Genomic DNA, 27,994 nt, shown 5'->3' with positions numbered 1-27,994 from the left:
GGAGGCTTCTTGCGAGCAGCGCTTAAAGCACGCGAACATCGCATTTCTGTGCTTTCCTGAACAGCTTGCGCTGGGACAGCTACAGCCGTGTTTTGCAAGCTGCCCGGGGTTCTGAGGCACTAAAAGTGCGGATGTGTGGCGACTGTCCAAGACGAGAACCGGCTGCTCTGAAAGCCCTTCCTGCTCTTCACGTACGCTTTCTAGCAGCTCTACGGACACACACGCGTCAGCCTCTTCACTGTCCCACACAGCTAGCACGCTGGCAGTTACGGTCAACTTGGAAGCAGCCGCGCAGAAGGCAGTCGCCCTCCAACCGGCGAACAACGCATCATCGCGGCCACACGCGAGCTGGCCGCACTCGGAGCTTTCGCGGCTCTTCTCTCGCTCTTTCCCGCAGAGCTCCGGCGATGCACAACTCAAACCGCGAAAGCCGCAATGAACTTTGTGCAAGCTGCGCAGAAGAAACAAGGCACTAAAGCGGCAAATGTCCAGCTAATCTCCCACGTGAAAAGGGTCAGCAAGGAAAGCTCTTGCTGCTCTTCACTCGCTCTTGCTAACAGCCCAGAAGCATTGCGACTCTTCTCTGGATGATTTGCCCACCAACACTTCACATCAGCTAAAGCCGGCTGCCCGGAGGAAAAGACGCTAGGAAGGATCGTAGCAGGCACGGTTGTTGCCGCACGAGAAGTGCCTGCTCCGGAGGCTTCTTGCGAGCAGCGCTAAAGGCACGCGAACATCGCGTCTCTGTGCTTTCCTGAACAGCTTGCGCTGGGACAGCTACAGCCGTGTTTTGCAAGCTGTCCGGGGTTCTGAGGCACTAAAAGTGCAGATGTGTGGTGACTTTCCTTTCAAAGTCAGTGGCACTGTCCCAAACTATTTTCCGAATTTCAGTGGGGAAAGTGCCTTCTTCACCTTCTCTTATAATTGATGCGGCTACTGATTGCATCCACAGTTGAGCTTGGATACAACTGAGAGCCAGGGAGAGGTTGTTTTGGACCACACCGAGTGCATCTATAACCAATTCATGGTCTTTTTCATTCACCTTCTCCCATTTTGGTAATATATTTGATAACATCCATTGATTAGTTCCCAAAGCCACTAGGGAAGATCGTAAAGGACGTTGCAATTTAGTCAGGTCCCTAGTTGTGGTAGCCAATTTGTTCATCTGAATCAATACTATTTAGAACTCCCAATCCTGTTCCCAGAACACCAGTTAGGTCTCTCTTTATTCGTTTCTCGGAAGGGGTCCGTTTTTGCAGCCAGGTTGTCCATCCCTCGTAAGAGGTTTTTAGGAGAGGTGAGCAAGCTGGCTGAATTTCTGAAGCATTATTTTGCATTGACAATTCAACTTGTTTCAGGGACCATGATGGATTGAATAACATCTGTTGCTGGCCCATATTTCTAATTACATATGGTCCAATCTCAAAAATTTTCGGGTTCAGTACAATAACTGGTTCAGTGGTAAGAGGTGCTGTGTATCTTGTCATGTTGGGGCTGGGAGTAGTAGTTGTTGGCTCAATAATGGCCATTTTAAATTTGAATGTCAGTGCCACGTCACCTTTCTGGTTATTCCAGAGACAGATTACAAAGACAGGTTGGGTTAGTGTAAAATTACTCCAGCATTCCAATTTTTCCTTTTCAAGGACACAAAGACTCTTTGTGAGTACAGATTCATTAGTTCTTCTTACAATAATTTGGGTTGCTTTTTCATGGATAGATCCATTGACCATTCGGCAACCTATTTGAATTTTTTTCTCCAATTGTTCCCATCAAGAGGGGAGCCCTGCTGTCTCTGTCCCAGCCCCACTCATGCCCTGAGTACATTTCCATTTTGTGCATAACCACAGTGGCCAAGTTTAAGCCCGACCGTTTAAAAGGTGGTCCCATGCTTCCTGTAAACCCAAGGGAGGCGTGAGACCACGGCCATTTGGTGTTCTTTTGATTACAGGTTAGTGGTAAGATGCAGAAAAATATTGTAAGCCCAATCACAGGTCCAATTAAAAAATTGGTCATTTTTAGAATTTATGCTTCCAAATTATCATCCATGTGCAGCTTTTCCCACTCACTGTTGTCCCTCGGAGTTCTTCTGCAAGATGAAATAACAGAGCTTGCCTCCTTGAGGCACAGTTAAAATGACGGAACTATCCAACGGGTATTTATCCGATGTTCCTTTCCCAGGGCATCAGAGGCTACCCACGCATATGCATTTAGAGGGGTTTTTAGGACCAATGGTACTGTTCCCGCGGTGGGAAGCTCCACTAAAACAGGTTGTCCTGGGAGGTGAGCTGGATTTTTAGAGTCATTCGGTCCTTTTAAAGAAGGGATTAAAGTAGGGACTTTTGGACAGAAGGCAGTGATTTTAGGGCATCCATTTACCCCCATCTGTCATTTACACCTTTGACAGCTTCCCACAGGCGAGCATCCCAATTGCCTTCCTGTGGTTTCAAAAGTCGTTTCAGCAAACCATTGGTTCTTTCTACAATACCATTGTGGGTAATAAGGAGTGTGAAAAATCCATTTAATCCCTTCACTTCGTGCCCAATCCTGTACTATTCTGGCAGTGAAGTGGGAACCGTTATCAGACTGTATTTCTTGTGGTTTTGGAAAAGTTCCAAACCATTGTCGCAATGCTCTCACAGTGCTTTCTCCCGTAGCCCTGTTAAAGGCTTCTGCTTGGACTGGTCCTGATATTATTTCCACTCCCACCAACACAAAATGTTTCCCTCCTGATTTCTTAAAGGGTCCAATATAATCCACCTGCCACGCATCCCACAAACCTTTACCCTCTCTTAGATGCAGGGGATCATCTTCTAAAGGGTGTCTTTCCAGTCGCCTACGACATTGCTCACAGGCAGATATGCAAGTTTCGCATGTTGCTCTGGTGACAGGCCAGCCTCGAGCAAGGGCTTCACGACACAGGTCCTTAGCTCCTGTGTGTTTACGCTTTACATGCAACCATTCTAGCAGGCGGTCCCAATCTTCTGTGACTTGGTCCTTTTGTACAGGGGCTAGCCTTGCTAACTCATCCGCTCTGTTATTCCATTTACCCGCTGAGCCCCCATCTGCCTGATGAGAAGCTACCCATCCCACGGCAAAGTTCCCCTGTTTAGCAATGTTTAAGATATCTTGCCATTTTTCCTTTTGCCACACTGGCATTCTGTTAACCTCCCATTCATTTTGCTCCCAAAAAGGCAGCCATTCAGTACAACCCTTAAACACAGCGTAGGAATCAGTATAGATGTGGATGGGAGAAGTGGCTTGAGCTTCACGCTGGAAAACACTCCACACTGCAATTAACTCTCCTACTTGGGCGCTGCCCACTCCCTCTGTACTAATTTGTTCATCAGAGGAGGTATGGAGTGCTACTGCTCGATAGTTCCATACTTTCCCTTCTCTTTTTGCAGAAGCATCGGTAAACCAGGCACTCACTGCTTGGTCGGGAGAGAAAGGAGGAGCCGCTTGGATGACAGAGGCAGGTTTATCTTGGCTGCCATCCGAGCTTTCTGTTTCTTGTATAGCCAGGTGTTTTAAAGCTCCTTCAGTCACTGAGAAAATGTTACAGTAGTGTTCAATCTGGGCATACCATTTTCATACTGAGGCTTTCTGAGCCACCCCGTCAGGGGGAGGGGTCCCACTGGTAACTGCCTTTATCACTTTAAATGGGCCTCTCAGTACAATTGGTTGTTGGCGTGCAATTTTCTCTACTTCTATGAGAGCCAGGCTAACCACAAACAACCCTTTCTCCCAAGCAGTGTATCTCCTCTCGGCATCTTTAAAGCTGCGAGAATAAAATCCCACAGGCCAAGTTGGACCCTCAGGGCCCCGTTGCCATATATGTACTGATAATCCTGATATGGCAAATCCCCATTCCACCTGAAAAGGGTCTGTAGGGTGGATAGGACCGAGAGCCTGGTGAGCCGTTGCTTCAAAAATTAACAATTGCACAGCTTCTTCCTGAGATGGGGTCCATTCCCATTTGACCCCTTTCCTCAGCAAATCATAAAGAGGTCTAGCAATAATGGAGAAGTCCGGAATATGTTTTCTCCAGAACACCAATAGTCCTAAAGTATGTTGTAAATCCTTTTTTGACTCAGGCATTTTAATCTGACCTAAAGAAGTGAGGGTGTCCGGTGGGATACACATCATTCCCCCTTTCCACCAAATTCCCAAAAACTTTACTTCTTGTGATGGCTTTTGGACCTTTTCGGGGGGAATTTGCAAACCCAGATTCTGGTGGGTTGTTTCCACCTCCTTTATTTCTTCCCCCCCCCCCCCCCGATGTCATAAATATATTGGTAAACATCTACAGCTTCAGGTTTTGGTATTTTTTCCAATTCTTGGGCTAAAGCATGATGAGCCAATGTAGGAGAGTGCTTATACCCCTGGGGTAGCCGGGTGAAAGTATATTGTTGCCCTTCCCACGTAAAGGCAAAACGGTCTCTGTCCTCTGGTTGCAAAGGTACCATAAAAAACATGTCTTTAACATCTATAGTTGCCATAATTGGGTGAGCTTTCTCCTGAATTATTGTTACCAATTCCGCCAAATTGGGCACTGCGGCAGTCAAAGGTTCGGTGTTGGCGTTCAGTCTCCTAAAATCCACTGTGAGTCGCCACTTTCCATTTGGTTTTCGCAGTGGCCACACCGGAGAGTTAAAAGGAGAATGTGTATTTATCACAACCCCTTGCTCCCAAAGTTCCTGCATAACAGGTCTGATACCTTCTTTTGCTCCCAGGGGAAGGGGATATTGTTTGACATTAGTTGCTTTGCTAAACGGCAGAGAGGGTGCAGTTTGGAGTAACCTAATATTTAATTGCGGGGTCCCAAAAGTCCACCACAAGCCTTCTGGGTCTTTCCAACCTTTCCCTTTAAGGACATCCATTCCTAATAAATTAGTAGGAATATTCCCGATCACCATTGTAACAGTGACCGTGTTTTCCTCTCCCGGCAACGTTAGCTTTACCTGAGCAACACTCATGGCTTCTGTTGACCCTAAAGCATTCAGGACACAAAAACGTCTTCTCGAGGGAGAGACACCACACCTTTGTGCATCTTCTTTAGTCAAAGCGGAGACTTGGGCACCGGTATCAACCAAAAAGGTCACCAGTCCACGTTTTGGACCCACAGTAGCCGTAATTAGCCAATCTCCCCTGCTAGTCTTGGTGAGCTGTCGGATATAAATCCATCCTCCATTCCCTCGCTCACCAATGGGGAATGGAGGTTCTAGTTTTCCTGCATCTGGGGAAAAACCTCACTGTTTCTGTTGCCTGTGTCTTCCAAAGGTGGGGCTGTGGGTGTGATGGGTGAGATTTCTTTCCCTTTGGGTGGGTATTGTTTTGGGTTACACCATTTTGATACCACCTTGCTCAGCTTTCCAATGGGTAAACCATCCATTACATCTCTTGGAACACCCTTTTTAATTCCCAAAAGCCACCACTGTTGTCGGGTCATGGGCTGTGCTCCCCCCGCTGTTTTAAAACGAGGGCTAGGTTGACTGATGTGGGGGGGGGTGAGTCCCTGATGTCTATCTGACGGATTCCTTTTGGTCTGTCCTCTGGGAGTTTTACTGGACCATATTTTCTCCCATAATTTATCAGCTCCTGTGCTACCTCCCCCCAAGTCCACACCTTTGCTTTATCACCTGATGAGGGTCGAGATGGGCTGAGATCGGAGGGAGACACATTCATAGGTTGCATTTCCATGGCCTCTCATAAAGCCCTCCAATCTTTCTAAGGGACCGAGTGTCTCAATGGTCTTTCGAAGTTGAATCCCCAAAGGTTTAAGTGACTCTGGAAGTCCCCTTATCAAGGGAGTCATGCTCTCAGGGTCCACCGGCAATATCATTGGAGATTCACATCTAGGAGTTAACTTTCTTTCTTTCATCATTTGCAAACAAGCAGCTTTTTGGACGCTTTCCACCAGCTGATCAACTGTGCCAGTGATTGGAAGAGGATCCCCTCTCTCCAAAGGGTTTAACCCCCCAGCCCAATAAGCGGCTCGCTGAGTTAAGGACCATGGGGCACGATTATCTCCTGTGGTCAAAAAGACTCCAGGACCCCAATATCCCTCAGCCTCCTTTTCACTCGGCTGGATTTGATCTCCCCCGGTTAGAGATACACGCCACACATACTCCGTCTCAGATTCTTTGGCAAGATGCCCGTACTCCCGCTTCAGTTTGGCAAGCTCAGTAGCGGTATACGGCGACTCCTTAGTTGTTATCTGTGGGTTGCTATCCTCATCATTCAAATAAAAGAATTCTGTTTTAACCAAAGGTCTTACCCGAGGGTGGTCGCCAGAGTGATCCCTCATTTTCTCCAATTTCTTCTGAGGGTATATTGGACTTATCTGTTGAATACCTCTCTCCTCAAGCTTCAGATCTGTCTCACTGTCCAATTCTGAATTCTTTGGATATTCCTCCCTCAAGATAGATTTTAGCAAAAGGTTTTGCTCCTTTTCTCCCCCCAGCTGTTTTTCGAGGTAGGATACTGTCCCCTGAGGGCCTCCACCAAACGCTGGAGCAACTCAATAATCGTCTCCTGCTCTCGCTGCTTAAGGCGGCCCTCTGCTGCTGCTGCCAGACTGGCACCCAGAACAGCACAAACTATGGCTTTGCCTCTGCCAGATATTACCCTCGCCTCCTTCTACAAGGAAGTCATTCGATCTACTACGCTCTGCAAATTTGTCCAATTATCCCGAGCCCAATCTTGCCCAGGTGTGGACGGCCGGGCACCGTGCTGTGCCACGAACTCATAAAGCAAGTCTCGATTTCTCACTAACAAAGAGACACACGACACACACGTCGAGTCTCTTCACTGTCCTACACAGCTAGCACGCTGGCAGTTACCGTCAACTTGGAAGCAGCCGCGCAGAAGGCAGTCGCCCTCCAACCGACGAACAGCGGATCATCGCGGCCACACGCGAGCTGGCCGCACTCGGAGCTTTCGCGGCTCTTCTCTCGCTCTTTCCCGCAGAGCTCCGGCGATGCACAACTCGAACCGCGAAAGCCGCAATGAGCTTTGTGCAAGCTGCGCAGAAGAAACAAGGCACTAAAGCGGCAAATGTCCAGCTAATCTCCCACGTGAAAAGGGTCAGCAAGGAAAGCTCTTGCTGCTCTTCACTCGCTCTTGCTAACAGCCCAGAAGCATTGCGACTCTTCTCTGGATGATTTGCCCACCAACACTTCACATCAGCTAAAGCCGGCTGCCCGGAGGAAAAGATGCTAGGAAAGATCGTAGCAGGCACGGTTGTTGCCGCACGAGACGTGCCTGCTCCGGAGGCTTCTTGCGAGCAGCGCTTAAAGCACGCGAACATCGCATTTCTGTGCTTTCCTGAACAGCTTGCGCTGGGACAGCTACAGCCGTGTTTTGCAAGCTGCCCGGGGTTCTGAGGCACTAAAAGTGCGGATGTGTGGCGACTGTCCAAGACGAGAACCGGCTGCTCTGAAAGCCCTTCCTGCTCTTCACGTACGCTTTCTAGCAGCTCTACGGACACACACGCGTCAGCCTCTTCACTGTCCCACACAGCTAGCACGCTGGCAGTTACGGTCAACTTGGAAGCAGCCGCGCAGAAGGCAGTCGCCCTCCAACCGGCGAACAACGCATCATCGCGGCCACACGCGAGCTGGCCGCACTCGGAGCTTTCGCGGCTCTTCTCTCGCTCTTTCCCGCAGAGCTCCGGCGATGCACAACTCAAACCGCGAAAGCCGCAATGAACTTTGTGCAAGCTGCGCAGAAGAAACAAGGCACTAAAGCGGCAAATGTCCAGCTAATCTCCCACGTGAAAAGGGTCAGCAAGGAAAGCTCTTGCTGCTCTTCACTCGCTCTTGCTAACAGCCCAGAAGCATTGCGACTCTTCTCTGGATGATTTGCCCACCAACACTTCACATCAGCTAAAGCCGGCTGCCCGGAGGAAAAGACGCTAGGAAGGATCGTAGCAGGCACGGTTGTTGCCGCACGAGAAGTGCCTGCTCCGGAGGCTTCTTGCGAGCAGCGCTAAAGGCACGCGAACATCGCGTCTCTGTGCTTTCCTGAACAGCTTGCGCTGGGACAGCTACAGCCGTGTTTTGCAAGCTGTCCGGGGTTCTGAGGCACTAAAAGTGCAGATGTGTGGTGACTTTCCTTTCAAAGTCAGTGGCACTGTCCCAAACTATTTTCCGAATTTCAGTGGGGAAAGTGCCTTCTTCACCTTCTCTTATAATTGATGCGGCTACTGATTGCATCCACAGTTGAGCTTGGATACAACTGAGAGCCAGGGAGAGGTTGTTTTGGACCACACCGAGTGCATCTATAACCAATTCATGGTCTTTTTCATTCACCTTCTCCCATTTTGGTAATATATTTGATAACATCCATTGATTAGTTCCCAAAGCCACTAGGGAAGATCGTAAAGGACGTTGCAATTTAGTCAGGTCCCTAGTTGTGGTAGCCAATTTGTTCATCTGAATCAATACTATTTAGAACTCCCAATCCTGTTCCCAGAACACCAGTTAGGTCTCTCTTTATTCGTTTCTCGGAAGGGGTCCGTTTTTGCAGCCAGGTTGTCCATCCCTCGTAAGAGGTTTTTAGGAGAGGTGAGCAAGCTGGCTGAATTTCTGAAGCATTATTTTGCATTGACAATTCAACTTGTTTCAGGGACCATGATGGATTGAATAACATCTGTTGCTGGCCCATATTTCTAATTACATATGGTCCAATCTCAAAAATTTTCGGGTTCAGTACAATAACTGGTTCAGTGGTAAGAGGTGCTGTGTATCTTGTCATGTTGGGGCTGGGAGTAGTAGTTGTTGGCTCAATAATGGCCATTTTAAATTTGAATGTCAGTGCCACGTCACCTTTCTGGTTATTCCAGAGACAGATTACAAAGACAGGTTGGGTTAGTGTAAAATTACTCCAGCATTCCAATTTTTCCTTTTCAAGGACACAAAGACTCTTTGTGAGTACAGATTCATTAGTTCTTCTTACAATAATTTGGGTTGCTTTTTCATGGATAGATCCATTGACCATTCGGCAACCTATTTGAATTTTTTTCTCCAATTGTTCCCATCAAGAGGGGAGCCCTGCTGTCTCTGTCCCAGCCCCACTCATGCCCTGAGTACATTTCCATTTTGTGCATAACCACAGTGGCCAAGTTTAAGCCCGACCGTTTAAAAGGTGGTCCCATGCTTCCTGTAAACCCAAGGGAGGCGTGAGACCACGGCCATTTGGTGTTCTTTTGATTACAGGTTAGTGGTAAGATGCAGAAAAATATTGTAAGCCCAATCACAGGTCCAATTAAAAAATTGGTCATTTTTAGAATTTATGCTTCCAAATTATCATCCATGTGCAGCTTTTCCCACTCACTGTTGTCCCTCGGAGTTCTTCTGCAAGATGAAATAACAGAGCTTGCCTCCTTGAGGCACAGTTAAAATGACGGAACTATCCAACGGGTATTTATCCGATGTTCCTTTCCCAGGGCATCAGAGGCTACCCACGCATATGCATTTAGAGGGGTTTTTAGGACCAATGGTACTGTTCCCGCGGTGGGAAGCTCCACTAAAACAGGTTGTCCTGGGAGGTGAGCTGGATTTTTAGAGTCATTCGGTCCTTTTAAAGAAGGGATTAAAGTAGGGACTTTTGGACAGAAGGCAGTGATTTTAGGGCATCCATTTACCCCCATCTGTCATTTACACCTTTGACAGCTTCCCACAGGCGAGCATCCCAATTGCCTTCCTGTGGTTTCAAAAGTCGTTTCAGCAAACCATTGGTTCTTTCTACAATACCATTGTGGGTAATAAGGAGTGTGAAAAATCCATTTAATCCCTTCACTTCGTGCCCAATCCTGTACTATTCTGGCAGTGAAGTGGGAACCGTTATCAGACTGTATTTCTTGTGGTTTTGGAAAAGTTCCAAACCATTGTCGCAATGCTCTCACAGTGCTTTCTCCCGTAGCCCTGTTAAAGGCTTCTGCTTGGACTGGTCCTGATATTATTTCCACTCCCACCAACACAAAATGTTTCCCTCCTGATTTCTTAAAGGGTCCAATATAATCCACCTGCCACGCATCCCACAAACCTTTACCCTCTCTTAGATGCAGGGGATCATCTTCTAAAGGGTGTCTTTCCAGTCGCCTACGACATTGCTCACAGGCAGATATGCAAGTTTCGCATGTTGCTCTGGTGACAGGCCAGCCTCGAGCAAGGGCTTCACGACACAGGTCCTTAGCTCCTGTGTGTTTACGCTTTACATGCAACCATTCTAGCAGGCGGTCCCAATCTTCTGTGACTTGGTCCTTTTGTACAGGGGCTAGCCTTGCTAACTCATCCGCTCTGTTATTCCATTTACCCGCTGAGCCCCCATCTGCCTGATGAGAAGCTACCCATCCCACGGCAAAGTTCCCCTGTTTAGCAATGTTTAAGATATCTTGCCATTTTTCCTTTTGCCACACTGGCATTCTGTTAACCTCCCATTCATTTTGCTCCCAAAAAGGCAGCCATTCAGTACAACCCTTAAACACAGCGTAGGAATCAGTATAGATGTGGATGGGAGAAGTGGCTTGAGCTTCACGCTGGAAAACACTCCACACTGCAATTAACTCTCCTACTTGGGCGCTGCCCACTCCCTCTGTACTAATTTGTTCATCAGAGGAGGTATGGAGTGCTACTGCTCGATAGTTCCATACTTTCCCTTCTCTTTTTGCAGAAGCATCGGTAAACCAGGCACTCACTGCTTGGTCGGGAGAGAAAGGAGGAGCCGCTTGGATGACAGAGGCAGGTTTATCTTGGCTGCCATCCGAGCTTTCTGTTTCTTGTATAGCCAGGTGTTTTAAAGCTCCTTCAGTCACTGAGAAAATGTTACAGTAGTGTTCAATCTGGGCATACCATTTTCATACTGAGGCTTTCTGAGCCACCCCGTCAGGGGGAGGGGTCCCACTGGTAACTGCCTTTATCACTTTAAATGGGCCTCTCAGTACAATTGGTTGTTGGCGTGCAATTTTCTCTACTTCTATGAGAGCCAGGCTAACCACAAACAACCCTTTCTCCCAAGCAGTGTATCTCCTCTCGGCATCTTTAAAGCTGCGAGAATAAAATCCCACAGGCCAAGTTGGACCCTCAGGGCCCCGTTGCCATATATGTACTGATAATCCTGATATGGCAAATCCCCATTCCACCTGAAAAGGGTCTGTAGGGTGGATAGGACCGAGAGCCTGGTGAGCCGTTGCTTCAAAAATTAACAATTGCACAGCTTCTTCCTGAGATGGGGTCCATTCCCATTTGACCCCTTTCCTCAGCAAATCATAAAGAGGTCTAGCAATAATGGAGAAGTCCGGAATATGTTTTCTCCAGAACACCAATAGTCCTAAAGTATGTTGTAAATCCTTTTTTGACTCAGGCATTTTAATCTGACCTAAAGAAGTGAGGGTGTCCGGTGGGATACACATCATTCCCCCTTTCCACCAAATTCCCAAAAACTTTACTTCTTGTGATGGCTTTTGGACCTTTTCGGGGGGAATTTGCAAACCCAGATTCTGGTGGGTTGTTTCCACCTCCTTTATTTCTTCCCCCCCCCCCCCCCGATGTCATAAATATATTGGTAAACATCTACAGCTTCAGGTTTTGGTATTTTTTCCAATTCTTGGGCTAAAGCATGATGAGCCAATGTAGGAGAGTGCTTATACCCCTGGGGTAGCCGGGTGAAAGTATATTGTTGCCCTTCCCACGTAAAGGCAAAACGGTCTCTGTCCTCTGGTTGCAAAGGTACCATAAAAAACATGTCTTTAACATCTATAGTTGCCATAATTGGGTGAGCTTTCTCCTGAATTATTGTTACCAATTCCGCCAAATTGGGCACTGCGGCAGTCAAAGGTTCGGTGTTGGCGTTCAGTCTCCTAAAATCCACTGTGAGTCGCCACTTTCCATTTGGTTTTCGCAGTGGCCACACCGGAGAGTTAAAAGGAGAATGTGTATTTATCACAACCCCTTGCTCCCAAAGTTCCTGCATAACAGGTCTGATACCTTCTTTTGCTCCCAGGGGAAGGGGATATTGTTTGACATTAGTTGCTTTGCTAAACGGCAGAGAGGGTGCAGTTTGGAGTAACCTAATATTTAATTGCGGGGTCCCAAAAGTCCACCACAAGCCTTCTGGGTCTTTCCAACCTTTCCCTTTAAGGACATCCATTCCTAATAAATTAGTAGGAATATTCCCGATCACCATTGTAACAGTGACCGTGTTTTCCTCTCCCGGCAACGTTAGCTTTACCTGAGCAACACTCATGGCTTCTGTTGACCCTAAAGCATTCAGGACACAAAAACGTCTTCTCGAGGGAGAGACACCACACCTTTGTGCATCTTCTTTAGTCAAAGCGGAGACTTGGGCACCGGTATCAACCAAAAAGGTCACCAGTCCACGTTTTGGACCCACAGTAGCCGTAATTAGCCAATCTCCCCTGCTAGTCTTGGTGAGCTGTCGGATATAAATCCATCCTCCATTCCCTCGCTCACCAATGGGGAATGGAGGTTCTAGTTTTCCTGCATCTGGGGAAAAACCTCACTGTTTCTGTTGCCTGTGTCTTCCAAAGGTGGGGCTGTGGGTGTGATGGGTGAGATTTCTTTCCCTTTGGGTGGGTATTGTTTTGGGTTACACCATTTTGATACCACCTTGCTCAGCTTTCCAATGGGTAAACCATCCATTACATCTCTTGGAACACCCTTTTTAATTCCCAAAAGCCACCACTGTTGTCGGGTCATGGGCTGTGCTCCCCCCGCTGTTTTAAAACGAGGGCTAGGTTGACTGATGTGGGGGGGGGTGAGTCCCTGATGTCTATCTGACGGATTCCTTTTGGTCTGTCCTCTGGGAGTTTTACTGGACCATATTTTCTCCCATAATTTATCAGCTCCTGTGCTACCTCCCCCCAAGTCCACACCTTTGCTTTATCACCTGATGAGGGTCGAGATGGGCTGAGATCGGAGGGAGACACATTCATAGGTTGCATTTCCATGGCCTCTCATAAAGCCCTCCAATCTTTCTAAGGGACCGAGTGTCTCAATGGTCTTTCGAAGTTGAATCCCCAAAGGTTTAAGTGACTCTGGAAGTCCCCTTATCAAGGGAGTCATGCTCTCAGGGTCCACCGGCAATATCATTGGAGATTCACATCTAGGAGTTAACTTTCTTTCTTTCATCATTTGCAAACAAGCAGCTTTTTGGACGCTTTCCACCAGCTGATCAACTGTGCCAGTGATTGGAAGAGGATCCCCTCTCTCCAAAGGGTTTAACCCCCCAGCCCAATAAGCGGCTCGCTGAGTTAAGGACCATGGGGCACGATTATCTCCTGTGGTCAAAAAGACTCCAGGACCCCAATATCCCTCAGCCTCCTTTTCACTCGGCTGGATTTGATCTCCCCCGGTTAGAGATACACGCCACACATACTCCGTCTCAGATTCTTTGGCAAGATGCCCGTACTCCCGCTTCAGTTTGGCAAGCTCAGTAGCGGTATACGGCGACTCCTTAGTTGTTATCTGTGGGTTGCTATCCTCATCATTCAAATAAAAGAATTCTGTTTTAACCAAAGGTCTTACCCGAGGGTGGTCGCCAGAGTGATCCCTCATTTTCTCCAATTTCTTCTGAGGGTATATTGGACTTATCTGTTGAATACCTCTCTCCTCAAGCTTCAGATCTGTCTCACTGTCCAATTCTGAATTCTTTGGATATTCCTCCCTCAAGATAGATTTTAGCAAAAGGTTTTGCTCCTTTTCTCCCCCCAGCTGTTTTTCGAGGTAGGATACTGTCCCCTGAGGGCCTCCACCAAACGCTGGAGCAACTCAATAATCGTCTCCTGCTCTCGCTGCTTAAGGCGGCCCTCTGCTGCTGCTGCCAGACTGGCACCCAGAACAGCACAAACTATGGCTTTGCCTCTGCCAGATATTACCCTCGCCTCCTTCTACAAGGAAGTCATTCGATCTACTACGCTCTGCAAATTTGTCCAATTATCCCGAGCCCAATCTTGCCCAGGTGTGGACGGCCGGGCACCGTGCTGTGCCACGAACTCATAAAGCAAGTCTCGATTTCTCACTAACAAAGAGACACACGACACACACGTCGAGTCTCTTCACTGTCCTACACAGCTAGCACGCTGGCAGTTACCGTCAACTTGGAAGCAGCCGCGCAGAAGGCAGTCGCCCTCCAACCGACGAACAGCGGATCATCGCGGCCACACGCGAGCTGGCCGCACTCGGAGCTTTCGCGGCTCTTCTCTCGCTCTTTCCCGCAGAGCTCCGGCGATGCACAACTCGAACCGCGAAAGCCGCAATGAGCTTTGTGCAAGCTGCGCAGAAGAAACAAGGCACTAAAGCGGCAAATGTCCAGCTAATCTCCCACGTGAAAAGGGTCAGCAAGGAAAGCTCTTGCTGCTCTTCACTCGCTCTTGCTAACAGCCCAGAAGCATTGCGACTCTTCTCTGGATGATTTGCCCACCAACACTTCACATCAGCCAAAGCCGGCTGCCCGGAGGAAAAGAGGCTAGGAAGGATCGTAGCAGGCACGGTTGTTGCCGCACGAGAAGTGCCTGCTCCGGAGGCTTCTTGCGAGCAGCGCTAAAGGCACGCGAACATCGCGTCTCTGTGCTTTCCTGAACAGCTTGCGCTGGGACAGCTACAGCCGTGTTTTGCAAGCTGTCCGGGGTTCTGAGGCACTAAAAGTGCAGATGTGTGGTGACTTTCCTTTCAAAGTCAGTGGCACTGTCCCAAACTATTTTCCGAATTTCAGTGGGGAAAGTGCCTTCTTCACCTTCTCTTATAATTGATGCGGCTACTGATTGCATCCACAGTTGAGCTTGGATACAACTGAGAGCCAGGGAGAGGTTGTTTTGGACCACACCGAGTGCATCTATAACCAATTCATGGTCTTTTTCATTCACCTTCTCCCATTTTGGTAATATATTTGATAACATCCATTGATTAGTTCCCAAAGCCACTAGGGAAGATCGTAAAGGACGTTGCAATTTAGTCAGGTCCCTAGTTGTGGTAGCCAATTTGTTCATCTGAATCAATACTATTTAGAACTCCCAATCCTGTTCCCAGAACACCAGTTAGGTCTCTCTTTATTCGTTTCTCGGAAGGGGTCCGTTTTTGCAGCCAGGTTGTCCATCCCTCGTAAGAGGTTTTTAGGAGAGGTGAGCAAGCTGGCTGAATTTCTGAAGCATTATTTTGCATTGACAATTCAACTTGTTTCAGGGACCATGATGGATTGAATAACATCTGTTGCTGGCCCATATTTCTAATTACATATGGTCCAATCTCAAAAATTTTCGGGTTCAGTACAATAACTGGTTCAGTGGTAAGAGGTGCTGTGTATCTTGTCATGTTGGGGCTGGGAGTAGTAGTTGTTGGCTCAATAATGGCCATTTTAAATTTGAATGTCAGTGCCACGTCACCTTTCTGGTTATTCCAGAGACAGATTACAAAGACAGGTTGGGTTAGTGTAAAATTACTCCAGCATTCCAATTTTTCCTTTTCAAGGACACAAAGACTCTTTGTGAGTACAGATTCATTAGTTCTTCTTACAATAATTTGGGTTGCTTTTTCATGGATAGATCCATTGACCATTCGGCAACCTATTTGAATTTTTTTCTCCAATTGTTCCCATCAAGAGGGGAGCCCTGCTGTCTCTGTCCCAGCCCCACTCATGCCCTGAGTACATTTCCATTTTGTGCATAACCACAGTGGCCAAGTTTAAGCCCGACCGTTTAAAAGGTGGTCCCATGCTTCCTGTAAACCCAAGGGAGGCGTGAGACCACGGCCATTTGGTGTTCTTTTGATTACAGGTTAGTGGTAAGATGCAGAAAAATATTGTAAGCCCAATCACAGGTCCAATTAAAAAATTGGTCATTTTTAGAATTTATGCTTCCAAATTATCATCCATGTGCAGCTTTTCCCACTCACTGTTGTCCCTCGGAGTTCTTCTGCAAGATGAAATAACAGAGCTTGCCTCCTTGAGGCACAGTTAAAATGACGGAACTATCCAACGGGTATTTATCCGATGTTCCTTTCCCAGGGCATCAGAGGCTACCCACGCATATGCATTTAGAGGGGTTTTTAGGACCAATGGTACTGTTCCCGCGGTGGGAAGCTCCACTAAAACAGGTTGTCCTGGGAGGTGAGCTGGATTTTTAGAGTCATTCGGTCCTTTTAAAGAAGGGATTAAAGTAGGGACTTTTGGACAGAAGGCAGTGATTTTAGGGCATCCATTTACCCCCATCTGTCATTTACACCTTTGACAGCTTCCCACAGGCGAGCATCCCAATTGCCTTCCTGTGGTTTCAAAAGTCGTTTCAGCAAACCATTGGTTCTTTCTACAATACCATTGTGGGTAATAAGGAGTGTGAAAAATCCATTTAATCCCTTCACTTCGTGCCCAATCCTGTACTATTCTGGCAGTGAAGTGGGAACCGTTATCAGACTGTATTTCTTGTGGTTTTGGAAAAGTTCCAAACCATTGTCGCAATGCTCTCACAGTGCTTTCTCCCGTAGCCCTGTTAAAGGCTTCTGCTTGGACTGGTCCTGATATTATTTCCACTCCCACCAACACAAAATGTTTCCCTCCTGATTTCTTAAAGGGTCCAATATAATCCACCTGCCACGCATCCCACAAACCTTTACCCTCTCTTAGATGCAGGGGATCATCTTCTAAAGGGTGTCTTTCCAGTCGCCTACGACATTGCTCACAGGCAGATATGCAAGTTTCGCATGTTGCTCTGGTGACAGGCCAGCCTCGAGCAAGGGCTTCACGACACAGGTCCTTAGCTCCTGTGTGTTTACGCTTTACATGCAACCATTCTAGCAGGCGGTCCCAATCTTCTGTGACTTGGTCCTTTTGTACAGGGGCTAGCCTTGCTAACTCATCCGCTCTGTTATTCCATTTACCCGCTGAGCCCCCATCTGCCTGATGAGAAGCTACCCATCCCACGGCAAAGTTCCCCTGTTTAGCAATGTTTAAGATATCTTGCCATTTTTCCTTTTGCCACACTGGCATTCTGTTAACCTCCCATTCATTTTGCTCCCAAAAAGGCAGCCATTCAGTACAACCCTTAAACACAGCGTAGGAATCAGTATAGATGTGGATGGGAGAAGTGGCTTGAGCTTCACGCTGGAAAACACTCCACACTGCAATTAACTCTCCTACTTGGGCGCTGCCCACTCCCTCTGTAATAATTTGTTCATCAGAGGAGGTATGGAGTGCTACTGCTCGATAGTTCCATACTTTCCCTTCTCTTTTTGCAGAAGCATCGGTAAACCAGGCACTCACTGCTTGGTCGGGAGAGAAAGGAGGAGCCGCTTGGATGACAGAGGCAGGTTTATCTTGGCTGCCATCCGAGCTTTCTGTTTCTTGTATAGCCAGGTGTTTTAAAGCTCCTTCAGTCACTGAGAAAATGTTACAGTAGTGTTCAATCTGGGCATACCATTTTCATACTGAGGCTTTCTGAGCCACCCCGTCAGGGGGAGGGGTCCCACTGGTAACTGCCTTTATCACTTTAAATGGGCCTCTCAGTACAATTGGTTGTTGGCGTGCAATTTTCTCTACTTCTATGAGAGCCAGGCTAACCACAAACAACCCTTTCTCCCAAGCAGTGTATCTCCTCTCGGCATCTTTAAAGCTGCGAGAATAAAATCCCACAGGCCAAGTTGGACCCTCAGGGCCCCGTTGCCATATATGTACTGATAATCCTGATATGGCAAATCCCCATTCCACCTGAAAAGGGTCTGTAGGGTGGATAGGACCGAGAGCCTGGTGAGCCGTTGCTTCAAAAATTAACAATTGCACAGCTTCTTCCTGAGATGGGGTCCATTCCCATTTGACCCCTTTCCTCAGCAAATCATAAAGAGGTCTAGCAATAATGGAGAAGTCCGGAATATGTTTTCTCCAGAACACCAATAGTCCTAAAGTATGTTGTAAATCCTTTTTTGACTCAGGCATTTTAATCTGACCTAAAGAAGTGAGGGTGTCCGGTGGGATACACATCATTCCCCCTTTCCACCAAATTCCCAAAAACTTTACTTCTTGTGATGGCTTTTGGACCTTTTCGGGGGGAATTTGCAAACCCAGATTCTGGTGGGTTGTTTCCACCTCCTTTATTTCTTCCCCCCCCCCCCCCCGATGTCATAAATATATTGGTAAACATCTACAGCTTCAGGTTTTGGTATTTTTTCCAATTCTTGGGCTAAAGCATGATGAGCCAATGTAGGAGAGTGCTTATACCCCTGGGGTAGCCGGGTGAAAGTATATTGTTGCCCTTCCCACGTAAAGGCAAAACGGTCTCTGTCCTCTGGTTGCAAAGGTACCATAAAAAACATGTCTTTAACATCTATAGTTGCCATAATTGGGTGAGCTTTCTCCTGAATTATTGTTACCAATTCCGCCAAATTGGGCACTGCGGCAGTCAAAGGTTCGGTGTTGGCGTTCAGTCTCCTAAAATCCACTGTGAGTCGCCACTTTCCATTTGGTTTTCGCAGTGGCCACACCGGAGAGTTAAAAGGAGAATGTGTATTTATCACAACCCCTTGCTCCCAAAGTTCCTGCATAACAGGTCTGATACCTTCTTTTGCTCCCAGGGGAAGGGGATATTGTTTGACATTAGTTGCTTTGCTAAACGGCAGAGAGGGTGCAGTTTGGAGTAACCTAATATTTAATTGCGGGGTCCCAAAAGTCCACCACAAGCCTTCTGGGTCTTTCCAACCTTTCCCTTTAAGGACATCCATTCCTAATAAATTAGTAGGAATATTCCCGATCACCATTGTAACAGTGACCGTGTTTTCCTCTCCCGGCAACGTTAGCTTTACCTGAGCAACACTCATGGCTTCTGTTGACCCTAAAGCATTCAGGACACAAAAACGTCTTCTCGAGGGAGAGACACCACACCTTTGTGCATCTTCTTTAGTCAAAGCGGAGACTTGGGCACCGGTATCAACCAAAAAGGTCACCAGTCCACGTTTTGGACCCACAGTAGCCGTAATTAGCCAATCTCCCCTGCTAGTCTTGGTGAGCTGTCGGATATAAATCCATCCTCCATTCCCTCGCTCACCAATGGGGAATGGAGGTTCTAGTTTTCCTGCATCTGGGGAAAAACCTCACTGTTTCTGTTGCCTGTGTCTTCCAAAGGTGGGGCTGTGGGTGTGATGGGTGAGATTTCTTTCCCTTTGGGTGGGTATTGTTTTGGGTTACACCATTTTGATACCACCTTGCTCAGCTTTCCAATGGGTAAACCATCCATTACATCTCTTGGAACACCCTTTTTAATTCCCAAAAGCCACCACTGTTGTCGGGTCATGGGCTGTGCTCCCCCCGCTGTTTTAAAACGAGGGCTAGGTTGACTGATGTGGGGGGGGGTGAGTCCCTGATGTCTATCTGACGGATTCCTTTTGGTCTGTCCTCTGGGAGTTTTACTGGACCATATTTTCTCCCATAATTTATCAGCTCCTGTGCTACCTCCCCCCAAGTCCACACCTTTGCTTTATCACCTGATGAGGGTCGAGATGGGCTGAGATCGGAGGGAGACACATTCATAGGTTGCATTTCCATGGCCTCTCATAAAGCCCTCCAATCTTTCTAAGGGACCGAGTGTCTCAATGGTCTTTCGAAGTTGAATCCCCAAAGGTTTAAGTGACTCTGGAAGTCCCCTTATCAAGGGAGTCATGCTCTCAGGGTCCACCGGCAACATCATTGGAGATTCACATCTAGGAGTTAACTTTCTTTCTTTCATCATTTGCAAACAAGCAGCTTTTTGGACGCTTTCCACCAGCTGATCAACTGTGCCAGTGATTGGAAGAGGATCCCCTCTCTCCAAAGGGTTTAACCCCCCAGCCCAATAAGCGGCTCGCTGAGTTAAGGACCATGGGGCACGATTATCTCCTGTGGTCAAAAAGACTCCAGGACCCCAATATCCCTCAGCCTCCTTTTCACTCGGCTGGATTTGATCTCCCCCGGTTAGAGATACACGCCACACATACTCCGTCTCAGATTCTTTGGCAAGATGCCCGTACTCCCGCTTCAGTTTGGCAAGCTCAGTAGCGGTATACGGCGACTCCTTAGTTGTTATCTGTGGGTTGCTATCCTCATCATTCAAATAAAAGAATTCTGTTTTAACCAAAGGTCTTACCCGAGGGTGGTCGCCAGAGTGATCCCTCATTTTCTCCAATTTCTTCTGAGGGTATATTGGACTTATCTGTTGAATACCTCTCTCCTCAAGCTTCAGATCTGTCTCACTGTCCAATTCTGAATTCTTTGGATATTCCTCCCTCAAGATAGATTTTAGCAAAAGGTTTTGCTCCTTTTCTCCCCCCAGCTGTTTTTCGAGGTAGGATACTGTCCCCTGAGGGCCTCCACCAAACGCTGGAGCAACTCAATAATCGTCTCCTGCTCTCGCTGCTTAAGGCGGCCCTCTGCTGCTGCTGCCAGACTGGCACCCAGAACAGCACAAACTATGGCTTTGCCTCTGCCAGATATTACCCTCGCCTCCTTCTACAAGGAAGTCATTCGATCTACTACGCTCTGCAAATTTGTCCAATTATCCCGAGCCCAATCTTGCCCAGGTGTGGACGGCCGGGCACCGTGCTGTGCCACGAACTCATAAAGCAAGTCTCGATTTCTCACTAACAAAGAGACACACGACACACACGTCGAGTCTCTTCACTGTCCTACACAGCTAGCACGCTGGCAGTTACCGTCAACTTGGAAGCAGCCGCGCAGAAGGCAGTCGCCCTCCAACCGACGAACAGCGGATCATCGCGGCCACACGCGAGCTGGCCGCACTCGGAGCTTTCGCGGCTCTTCTCTCGCTCTTTCCCGCAGAGCTCCGGCGATGCACAACTCGAACCGCGAAAGCCGCAATGAGCTTTGTGCAAGCTGCGCAGAAGAAACAAGGCACTAAAGCGGCAAATGTCCAGCTAATCTCCCACGTGAAAAGGGTCAGCAAGGAAAGCTCTTGCTGCTCTTCACTCGCTCTTGCTAACAGCCCAGAAGCATTGCGACTCTTCTCTGGATGATTTGCCCACCAACACTTCACATCAGCTAAAGCCGGCTGCCCGGAGGAAAAGATGCTAGGAAAGATCGTAGCAGGCACGGTTGTTGCCGCACGAGACGTGCCTGCTCCGGAGGCTTCTTGCGAGCAGCGCTTAAAGCACGCGAACATCGCATTTCTGTGCTTTCCTGAACAGCTTGCGCTGGGACAGCTACAGCCGTGTTTTGCAAGCTGCCCGGGGTTCTGAGGCACTAAAAGTGCGGATGTGTGGCGACTGTCCAAGACGAGAACCGGCTGCTCTGAAAGCCCTTCCTGCTCTTCACGTACGCTTTCTAGCAGCTCTACGGACACACACGCGTCAGCCTCTTCACTGTCCCACACAGCTAGCACGCTGGCAGTTACGGTCAACTTGGAAGCAGCCGCGCAGAAGGCAGTCGCCCTCCAACCGGCGAACAACGCATCATCGCGGCCACACGCGAGCTGGCCGCACTCGGAGCTTTCGCGGCTCTTCTCTCGCTCTTTCCCGCAGAGCTCCGGCGATGCACAACTCAAACCGCGAAAGCCGCAATGAACTTTGTGCAAGCTGCGCAGAAGAAACAAGGCACTAAAGCGGCAAATGTCCAGCTAATCTCCCACGTGAAAAGGGTCAGCAAGGAAAGCTCTTGCTGCTCTTCACTCGCTCTTGCTAACAGCCCAGAAGCATTGCGACTCTTCTCTGGATGATTTGCCCACCAACACTTCACATCAGCTAAAGCCGGCTGCCCGGAGGAAAAGACGCTAGGAAGGATCGTAGCAGGCACGGTTGTTGCCGCACGAGAAGTGCCTGCTCCGGAGGCTTCTTGCGAGCAGCGCTAAAGGCACGCGAACATCGCGTCTCTGTGCTTTCCTGAACAGCTTGCGCTGGGACAGCTACAGCCGTGTTTTGCAAGCTGTCCGGGGTTCTGAGGCACTAAAAGTGCAGATGTGTGGTGACTTTCCTTTCAAAGTCAGTGGCACTGTCCCAAACTATTTTCCGAATTTCAGTGGGGAAAGTGCCTTCTTCACCTTCTCTTATAATTGATGCGGCTACTGATTGCATCCACAGTTGAGCTTGGATACAACTGAGAGCCAGGGAGAGGTTGTTTTGGACCACACCGAGTGCATCTATAACCAATTCATGGTCTTTTTCATTCACCTTCTCCCATTTTGGTAATATATTTGATAACATCCATTGATTAGTTCCCAAAGCCACTAGGGAAGATCGTAAAGGACGTTGCAATTTAGTCAGGTCCCTAGTTGTGGTAGCCAATTTGTTCATCTGAATCAATACTATTTAGAACTCCCAATCCTGTTCCCAGAACACCAGTTAGGTCTCTCTTTATTCGTTTCTCGGAAGGGGTCCGTTTTTGCAGCCAGGTTGTCCATCCCTCGTAAGAGGTTTTTAGGAAAGGTGAGCAAGCTGGCTGAATTTCTGAAGCATTATTTTGCATTGACAATTCAACTTGTTTCAGGGACCATGATGGATTGAATAACATCTGTTGCTGGCCCATATTTCTAATTACATATGGTCCAATCTCAAAAATTTTCGGGTTCAGTACAATAACTGGTTCAGTGGTAAGAGGTGCTGTGTATCTTGTCATGTTGGGGCTGGGAGTAGTAGTTGTTGGCTCAATAATGGCCATTTTAAATTTGAATGTCAGTGCCACGTCACCTTTCTGGTTATTCCAGAGACAGATTACAAAGACAGGTTGGGTTAGTGTAAAATTACTCCAGCATTCCAATTTTTCCTTTTCAAGGACACAAAGACTCTTTGTGAGTACAGATTCATTAGTTCTTCTTACAATAATTTGGGTTGCTTTTTCATGGATAGATCCATTGACCATTCGGCAACCTATTTGAATTTTTTTCTCCAATTGTTCCCATCAAGAGGGGAGCCCTGCTGTCTCTGTCCCAGCCCCACTCATGCCCTGAGTACATTTCCATTTTGTGCATAACCACAGTGGCCAAGTTTAAGCCCGACCGTTTAAAAGGTGGTCCCATGCTTCCTGTAAACCCAAGGGAGGCGTGAGACCACGGCCATTTGGTGTTCTTTTGATTACAGGTTAGTGGTAAGATGCAGAAAAATATTGTAAGCCCAATCACAGGTCCAATTAAAAAATTGGTCATTTTTAGAATTTATGCTTCCAAATTATCATCCATGTGCAGCTTTTCCCACTCACTGTTGTCCCTCGGAGTTCTTCTGCAAGATGAAATAACAGAGCTTGCCTCCTTGAGGCACAGTTAAAATGACGGAACTATCCAACGGGTATTTATCCGATGTTCCTTTCCCAGGGCATCAGAGGCTACCCACGCATATGCATTTAGAGGGGTTTTTAGGACCAATGGTACTGTTCCCGCAGTGGGAAGCTCCACTAAAACAGGTTGTCCTGGGAGGTGAGCTGGATTTTTAGAGTCATTCGGTCCTTTTAAAGAAGGGATTAAAGTAGGGACTTTTGGACAGAAGGCAGTGATTTTAGGGCATCCATTTACCCCCATCTGTCATTTACACCTTTGACAGCTTCCCACAGGCGAGCATCCCAATTGCCTTCCTGTGGTTTCAAAAGTCGTTTCAGCAAACCATTGGTTCTTTCTACAATACCATTGTGGGTAATAAGGAGTGTGAAAAATCCATTTAATCCCTTCACTTCGTGCCCAATCCTGTACTATTCTGGCAGTGAAGTGGGAACCGTTATCAGACTGTATTTCTTGTGGTTTTGGAAAAGTTCCAAACCATTGTCGCAATGCTCTCACAGTGCTTTCTCCCGTAGCCCTGTTAAAGGCTTCTGCTTGGACTGGTCCTGATATTATTTCCACTCCCACCAACACAAAATGTTTCCCTCCTGATTTCTTAAAGGGTCCAATATAATCCACCTGCCACGCATCCCACAAACCTTTACCCTCTCTTAGATGCAGGGGATCATCTTCTAAAGGGTGTCTTTCCAGTCGCCTACGACATTGCTCACAGGCAGATATGCAAGTTTCGCATGTTGCTCTGGTGACAGGCCAGCCTCGAGCAAGGGCTTCACGACACAGGTCCTTAGCTCCTGTGTGTTTACGCTTTACATGCAACCATTCTAGCAGGCGGTCCCAATCTTCTGTGACTTGGTCCTTTTGTACAGGGGCTAGCCTTGCTAACTCATCCGCTCTGTTATTCCATTTACCCGCTGAGCCCCCATCTGCCTGATGAGAAGCTACCCATCCCACGGCAAAGTTCCCCTGTTTAGCAATGTTTAAGATATCTTGCCATTTTTCCTTTTGCCACACTGGCATTCTGTTAACCTCCCATTCATTTTGCTCCCAAAAAGGCAGCCATTCAGTACAACCCTTAAACACAGCGTAGGAATCAGTATAGATGTGGATGGGAGAAGTGGCTTGAGCTTCACGCTGGAAAACACTCCACACTGCAATTAACTCTCCTACTTGGGCGCTGCCCACTCCCTCTGTAATAATTTGTTCATCAGAGGAGGTATGGAGTGCTACTGCTCGATAGTTCCATACTTTCCCTTCTCTTTTTGCAGAAGCATCGGTAAACCAGGCACTCACTGCTTGGTCGGGAGAGAAAGGAGGAGCCGCTTGGATGACAGAGGCAGGTTTATCTTGGCTGCCATCCGAGCTTTCTGTTTCTTGTATAGCCAGGTGTTTTAAAGCTCCTTCAGTCACTGAGAAAATGTTACAGTAGTGTTCAATCTGGGCATACCATTTTCATACTGAGGCTTTCTGAGCCACCCCGTCAGGGGGAGGGGTCCCACTGGTAACTGCCTTTATCACTTTAAATGGGCCTCTCAGTACAATTGGTTGTTGGCGTGCAATTTTCTCTACTTCTATGAGAGCCAGGCTAACCACAAACAACCCTTTCTCCCAAGCAGTGTATCTCCTCTCGGCATCTTTAAAGCTGCGAGAATAAAATCCCACAGGCCAAGTTGGACCCTCAGGGCCCCGTTGCCATATATGTACTGATAATCCTGATATGGCAAATCCCCATTCCACCTGAAAAGGGTCTGTAGGGTGGATAGGACCGAGAGCCTGGTGAGCCGTTGCTTCAAAAATTAACAATTGCACAGCTTCTTCCTGAGATGGGGTCCATTCCCATTTGACCCCTTTCCTCAGCAAATCATAAAGAGGTCTAGCAATAATGGAGAAGTCCGGAATATGTTTTCTCCAGAACACCAATAGTCCTAAAGTATGTTGTAAATCCTTTTTTGACTCAGGCATTTTAATCTGACCTAAAGAAGTGAGGGTGTCCGGTGGGATACACATCATTCCCCCTTTCCACCAAATTCCCAAAAACTTTACTTCTTGTGATGGCTTTTGGACCTTTTCGGGGGGAATTTGCAAACCCAGATTCTGGTGGGTTGTTTCCACCTCCTTTATTTCTTCCCCCCCCCCCCCCCCCCCCCCCCCCCGGATGTCATAAATATATTGGTAAACATCTACAGCTTCAGGTTTTGGTATTTTTTCCAATTCTTGGGCTAAAGCATGATGAGCCAATGTAGGAGAGTGCTTATACCCCTGGGGTAGCCGGGTGAAAGTATATTGTTGCCCTTCCCACGTAAAGGCAAAACGGTCTCTGTCCTCTGGTTGCAAAGGTACCATAAAAAACATGTCTTTAACATCTATAGTTGCCATAATTGGGTGAGCTTTCTCCTGAATTATTGTTACCAATTCCGCCAAATTGGGCACTGCGGCAGTCAAAGGTTCGGTGTTGGCGTTCAGTCTCCTAAAATCCACTGTGAGTCGCCACTTTCCATTTGGTTTTCGCAGTGGCCACACCGGAGAGTTAAAAGGAGAATGTGTATTTATCACAACCCCTTGCTCCCAAAGTTCCTGCATAACAGGTCTGATACCTTCTTTTGCTCCCAGGGGAAGGGGATATTGTTTGACATTAGTTGCTTTGCTAAACGGCAGAGAGGGTGCAGTTTGGAGTAACCTAATATTTAATTGCGGGGTCCCAAAAGTCCACCACAAGCCTTCTGGGTCTTTCCAACCTTTCCCTTTAAGGACATCCATTCCTAATAAATTAGTAGGAATATTCCCGATCACCATTGTAACAGTGACCGTGTTTTCCTCTCCCGGCAACGTTAGCTTTACCTGAGCAACACTCATGGCTTCTGTTGACCCTAAAGCATTCAGGACACAAAAACGTCTTCTCGAGGGAGAGACACCACACCTTTGTGCATCTTCTTTAGTCAAAGCGGAGACTTGGGCACCGGTATCAACCAAAAAGGTCACCAGTCCACGTTTTGGACCCACAATAGCCGTAATTAGCCAATCTCCCCTGCTAGTCTTGGTGAGCTGTCGGATATAAATCCATCCTCCATTCCCTCGCTCACCAATGGGGAATGGAGGTTCTAGTTTTCCTGCATCTGGGGAAAAACCTCACTGTTTCTGTTGCCTGTGTCTTCCAAAGGTGGGGCTGTGGGTGTGATGGGTGAGATTTCTTTCCCTTTGGGTGGGTATTGTTTTGGGTTACACCATTTTGATACCACCTTGCTCAGCTTTCCAATGGGTAAACCATCCATTACATCTCTTGGAACACCCTTTTTAATTCCCAAAAGCCACCACTGTTGTCGGGTCATGGGCTGTGCTCCCCCCGCTGTTTTAAAACGAGGGCTAGGTTGACTGATGTGGGGGGGTGAGTCCCTGATGTCTATCTGACGGATTCCTTTTGGTCTGTCCTCTGGGAGTTTTACTGGACCATATTTTCTCCCATAATTTATCAGCTCCTGTGCTACCTCCCCCCAAGTCCACACCTTTGCTTTATCACCTGATGAGGGTCGAGATGGGCTGAGATCGGAGGGAGACACATTCATAGGGCTATTGGTTGCATTTCCATGGCCTCTCATAAAGCCCTCCAATCTTTCTAAGGGACCGAGTGTCTCAATGGTCTTTCGAAGTTGAATCCCCAAAGGTTTAAGTGACTCTGGAAGTCCCCTTATCAAGGGAGTCATGCTCTCAGGGTCCACCGGCAACATCATTGGAGATTCACATCTAGGAGTTAACTTTCTTTCTTTCATCATTTGCAAACAAGCAGCTTTTTGGACGCTTTCCACCAGCTGATCAACTGTGCCAGTGATTGGAAGAGGATCCCCTCTCTCCAAAGGGTTTAACCCCCCAGCCCAATAAGCGGCTCGCTGAGTTAAGGACCATGGGGCACGATTATCTCCTGTGGTCAAAAAGACTCCAGGACCCCAATATCCCTCAGCCTCCTTTTCACTCGGCTGGATTTGATCTCCCCCGGTTAGAGATACACGCCACACATACTCCGTCTCAGATTCTTTGGCAAGATGCCCGTACTCCCGCTTCAGTTTGGCAAGCTCAGTAGCGGTATACGGCGACTCCTTAGTTGTTATCTGTGGGTTGCTATCCTCATCATTCAAATAAAAGAATTCTGTTTTAACCAAAGGTCTTACCCGAGGGTGGTCGCCAGAGTGATCCCTCATTTTCTCCAATTTCTTCTGAGGGTATATTGGACTTATCTGTTGAATACCTCTCTCCTCAAGCTTCAGATCTGTCTCACTGTCCAATTCTGAATTCTTTGGATATTCCTCCCTCAAGATAGATTTTAGCAAAAGGTTTTGCTCCTTTTCTCCCCCCAGCTGTTTTTCGAGGTAGGATACTGTCCCCTGAGGGCCTCCACCAAACGCTGGAGCAACTCAATAATCGTCTCCTGCTCTCGCTGCTTAAGGCGGCCCTCTGCTGCTGCTGCCAGACTGGCACCCAGAACAGCACAAACTATGGCTTTGCCTCTGCCAGATATTACCCTCGCCTCCTTCTACAAGGAAGTCATTCGATCTACTACGCTCTGCAAATTTGTCCAATTATCCCGAGCCCAATCTTGCCCAGGTGTGGACGGCCGGGCACCGTGCTGTGCCACGAACTCATAAAGAAAGTCTCGATTTCTCACTAACAAAGAGACACACGACACACACGTCGAGTCTCTTCACTGTCCTACGCAGCTAGCACGCTGGCAGTTACGGTCAACTTGGAAGCAGCCGC

At 47.8% G+C, this 27,994-nt stretch overlaps 1 pseudogene; it reads right to left on the bottom strand.

Annotated features, from left to right (window-relative positions):
• The window catches only part of LOC147602121 (uncharacterized), a 93,126-nt pseudogene that overhangs the window by 32,650 nt on the left and 32,482 nt on the right, over positions 1-27,994 (bottom strand).

This window comes from Chlamydotis macqueenii, chromosome 1 (genome assembly GCF_036417535.1).
Source record: "Chlamydotis macqueenii isolate bChlMac1 chromosome 1, bChlMac1.mat, whole genome shotgun sequence".
Taxonomy (NCBI): domain Eukaryota; kingdom Metazoa; phylum Chordata; class Aves; order Otidiformes; family Otididae; genus Chlamydotis; species Chlamydotis macqueenii.
Note: the sequence above shows the minus strand (reverse complement) of the source record. Positions and strands in the feature narration are given on the sequence as shown.